This window comes from Pteropus vampyrus, unplaced genomic scaffold, assembly GCF_000151845.1.
Source record: "Pteropus vampyrus isolate Shadow unplaced genomic scaffold, Pvam_2.0 Scaffold2, whole genome shotgun sequence".
Classification (NCBI taxonomy): Eukaryota; Metazoa; Chordata; class Mammalia; order Chiroptera; family Pteropodidae; genus Pteropus; species Pteropus vampyrus.
In genome coordinates, this window is record NW_011888783.1 from 33,276,215 (window position 1) to 33,281,377 (window position 5,163).

Here is a 5,163-nt window from a genome sequence, read left to right on the forward strand (position 1 = left end):
TACACCTTCCTTGGGCTTGTGTTAGCACTGCCTTGGGGAATCAGGGGAAGTCGTGTTCACAGCTCGCTGGGGCAGCCCACAGGACTGTGATAGGGGATCAAGTACTGAGTCTAGATTAGGGAGCAGGAGCAAGTGGTGAGAGGAACCTCCAGGAAAATGCAACTTCCTCTTGAGCGCTCCTCAGAAATATTAAGGAGGAAGGGGACTCTCCTAGTTATTAATTTATTTGCATTTCATTGTCTCTGTATTCCTTTGAGCTCTGAAAGCTGGAGGACTTAGGGACAAGTAAAATACACTTTCCACTGAGCACTTTCTGCTGCCACCACCTTAGAACAAGCTGCTAATACTCCTAGCCTGATGACCACATTGCTTCTTAACTAGTTCCTCTGCATCTGCATTTGTCCCTGCCAATCCATTCTTAACAATTGCCAGAAGAACATATTTTAAGCATAAAATGGATCAGTCACCACCCTTCTCAAATCTCTTCGTTGACTTCCCATTTCGCCTTGAATAAAATTCCAGCTCCTTATCCCGACCTATCTGCCCTGCTTCCGTGAGTGACCTCACATGGTACCTACCCCAAAGCCCCCTCACTGACAGTGCTCCAGGACCCTCAAGGTCTGTCCATACCCTTTCCCCTCCTGAAGTCCTCCTCCTCCTGTTCTTTACATGTCTGGCTCATCCCACTTTGAGGTCTCAGGGCCAATGCCACCTTCTTGGTGGACCTTCCCTGGCCACTCTAGTTATATAGGTTTCACCTTCTGGCCCTTATTATTAATTGCAACACCCTGGCTGTTTCTTTATCGCGCTTGTCTAGTCTTGTGATTATTCATCTTTTTGCTGTCTTATTTACTATCTGTCGCCTTGTGGAAAAAGGCCTTAATTATTTCACAAACCCCATACATCTAGCACCTGCTTTAGTGCCCGAACCCTAGTAGGCCCTCAAATAATTATTTGAAGGGTTAAATCTTTAATGAGGTATGTTACTTTTTCTTTTGTACTAGGTCTTCAAAATCCGTTTTGTTACAGAACATCTCAATTTAAACTAGACCCATTTCAAGTGCCACATGTGGCTAGTGGCGCCTGTACCAGACAGTGTAGATCTGGAGCATACTAGTGCTCAATATATGTTAATTGTTAGATAATAAAAATCATGCGAAGTTTCAGAGGAAGAAAGGCTTATTTTGAGAGCTGTGGGGAAGAGCCATACTCTCTGGCCAAGTCCACGGGATGAGTCTTCATTCACCTGCTAGGATTTGGTACAGCAGCAACACCTCGAGTGCCCTGGATGGATAAGTAAGGCCATCGGACCGGGAGTGAGGTGGACATCTGTGCAAAAACCCTTGCCTTCCAGATACCCATAGAGAAAGTAGAGTGTGGAGGACATCCAAAGATCACTAGGCTTGTTGCACGAGTGGGAAGAGACAGGCCGGAAAGGCCTCTGCCAGCAGAGTATCCCAGAATGGAATCAATCTAGACACCATCAGCATTCTTACAGAAACATACTGTTACTGGGGTTTGTTGGTGGCACAGTATGCCATGTGGATTTTTTTCTTTCTTTCTATAAAACTTCCTTCAGCTAACTTGTGGCCAGCATGCTTCCAGTTGGGAGGCTGGAACAAGTCAACTAGGCTGTCTAGCAAAGAGTTTTACCCAGGTTTCTGTTTAGGAAATTGACTTGTAAAAAGTGACTTTTAGATGTGAGCCACTCACTAGATAATATTCACCATCATATCCATGACACAGTGCTTGGAAGAAAAATCCATTGTTGTATATTTAAAACTCAGTTTTAATACTGTGTGAGTAACATCTGTGTAGTGCAAAGCGATAAGCCACTTACTCTGGTATCCAAAGCAAGATTGATCTCCTAACCACACTTGACTACTGATTGCATTTCACTGCTCAATGCCATTATCTCTTGTCACCATGAGTTCCTGAATCAGATGGACAAAGGGCAATTAATGCCAAGTCACCAAGCCCTTCTCTTTGCTCTTGAGGAGCAATCTGGGCAGTGGATTCTGAATCATCTAGCGCAGAGTCCCCAGAGATGTCAGTGGGGGTCTGTAAGCAGGAGAGAGTTTAGAGTATTTAAAGAAGAATTCTGCTGTGCGGATCTGAGAACCCAGCTTTACATTTTGACTTCTCCAGAAAACGAAGACCTCCCCTGCCCCCGCCACCAAGTTTCAAAGACAATTTGTCAGTAATATTTTGTTGGAGATCCATGACTTACCAAAAGTCCAGTAATTTTGGCAGTTGATTTCCAAGGCTGGGGTGAGGAAGATAAGGGAGTTTTCCCAGCACTACAAAGTCTGATAACTTGATAAAATATCAGCTGCTGTTTGACAACGAACAGAAACTCACCATGAAAGCACAACTGTTCCTTTCAGACTGTATTAATAGAAAAATCTGGTAAACAAGAAAGATTAGTACAAGAATGTTCTACCAAGTAGATCCAATTTCTCTAAGGAAATGTTAATCCCTACTCACTCCAGGCTTTCACATTAAAAAAAAAAATGAGTCATCATTGTATCACTGATTATTTTAAGAGATTCTATAAAGGTTAAAGGGTGTTAGAGTCAAATGAGTCTTTTTTATTTCTTTTTTACCCTTTTGAATATTTGAAAAGAATGTTGTAGATATATACTTAATGAAATAAAACATTAAAATATGTTTAAAGATTTTTATGGGCCCTTCGCCAATTTTATGTCTCTTTCCCCCTAAACTTAAACTATGTTATTACGTATTAGTTCCATGCATATTTTTTACTTGATACATATATATATCCATAAATGAAATACAGTATTGTCTTTGCATATTTTAAACTTTAAATAAATGGTAACCACTGCTAGTAGTTTACGTCTTCTTGCAGAAATTTCTATGAATATACAAGCATTTTTTTTACATAAATAAGCTCGTACTATACGCACATTTCTACACCTTGTTTTTCACTTACTGTATCATAGATAACTTTTTATATTCACATATATATAGATCTGCCTCATTCAGTTATTCCATGTTAGATGTGCCTTAATTTGTTATTTCAGTGTCTTAATGATGAGCATTTAAGTTGTTCACTTTTCCCTATTGCAAGTGTTCCTCTGCTACGAATATTGCTGGAGAAATTTCTGTGCACTCATAAAAATATATCTATGAATTAGATTTCAAAGGGTGTGTTCATTTTAAATTTTAATAGGTATAACTACATTGCTCTTCAAAAAGTACAAGAATGTCTGTTTTCCCATATTCTCGGTATTATCAAATGATTGATCATTAGTCAATCATTAGTGAAAATGGCATTTTATTGTTCGAATTTGCATTTCTTTATGTGTGAGATAAAAACTTTTGTTTATTAGTCCTTTATTTTTTTCTTTTCTCAATTTTTAAAATTGGATTTCTTTTTCAAATTGCTATATAAGTGCTTTTGTATGTTAGGAAACTAACCACTTTCTCCTATGCATTGCAACTTTTTTTTTCACTAGTTTCTTTTGACTTTGTTTATGGTATTTTAAGTTACCAGACCCTGCAGAATTTGATTCTTTCTTACTTCTCTTTCTTACTCTAGCCTTTGTCACTCGAAGATTTCCTATTGGACAATTACAGAACCAATGTAAGGTATTGCTAAAAAACAAAACAAAAACAAAAAACAAAACACTGTTTCACAAAATTGAGGAATCCCAGACCTTGGAATGGTTCAAGTGGGCACTAAAATTTATCTGACAGAAATATCGTGTGGAGGATAGGGAGATTGGGTTCGAAGACATTAGAGTTCCTTCCACTTTTCAGTAAACTTTAAAGTGGTAGGAAGTTGGAGTCATTTTTTGGAGTCTTTCAGAATGGTCTATAGTTACTTGCATGGTCTATAGTTACTTGCATTTATTGTAGGAGAGTCTTCTGTCTTGGCTGCAATTTGAACCCATGTGGCCCTCTGGAAATAAAACAGATTGGAGACATGTGACTCAGGGGTTGGGTACCCCTCAACACACACACACACACACACACACACACACACACCTCCTCTGCCCTTGAAGGTCCCAGCACCTCTCTGGCCCAGCTGGGGAATGACTAGTTGGTTTCTGTGATGTGTGAGGCCTCCAAGGGCTGTTGTGGTGACCATCTGTTGATCATCCAGGATGCAGTATATCCATCTATCCCCCTTCCCAGCCCACACACAGTGTTTTGCTAGCTTATTCTTGAAGATGGACACATTCCTTTTTCTATTTACACCATGGACACTCAATAAATAGCAAATGTTGGTAGTCATAATAAGCCATGATTGATTCAAATAACAATAAACTCTTGAGTAAAACCAGCATTAATGGACTCCAAACAACTGTCACATCTCGGGCACTGAGCAAGCTTGCTCTTTGTTAGTCAATGACCTTACAATGTGAGCCCAGTCCTGGGTTTCACTGGAGAAGGACCAACTACTTTCCCATAGTGCACAGGGGTGGCTCTGACAGCTGTGTTTGCCCAACTGTTTGATGTCACATCTCTATTTAGTCCATGGACTTGGTCTGAGCAAAGAAAACTACAGCAAGTTCTAAACTGTAAACATGACATGGCAGAGAAAATGACTTCCCTGCTTAGATATTGGGAATTCTCCACAGAAGCTTGGCTGAAGGCTGGAAAGGGAGGCTAAGCCAAGATTTGGGGTCCCCATTTCTAAATTAAAGCCTTCAGAAGTCTGAATTAGTTTACCGTGTCAATTCCTCAGCTATGGCCTTCCTCGATTGTTTGGAGAGTGTGAGTTTGGACTGCTGACAGGGGAAGAGGCTTTTGAAGAGAAAGCGATGGTCTGATAGAGTGATTAATCGTCTCAGATTTCTCAGAGCTGGAAACAGAGATTCTCCAACATGGTGGTGCAGTGTAGTGTTAGGGACTTGTAGTGTGCCTGAAGAGCGGCCTCCAAGTTCTGGCTCTACCTTGGCCAAGACATTTATCTTTGGCCTTAGTTTATCTTAGTTTGCCCATCTGTGTAATGGGGTGGATCAGACTTCATTAGAAGACCCTTAAGGCCTTTTCTGGCTTGTGAGTCTAAGAACTTCAGTAAACTTTGCAAAGTTAAACAGAGACCAGAAACTCTCCAGGAGTTCTTAACTTAATAGGGTTTATGAACATTTTTTAGTGCCCTCTGTAATCAATCAATCAATCAATCAATCAATC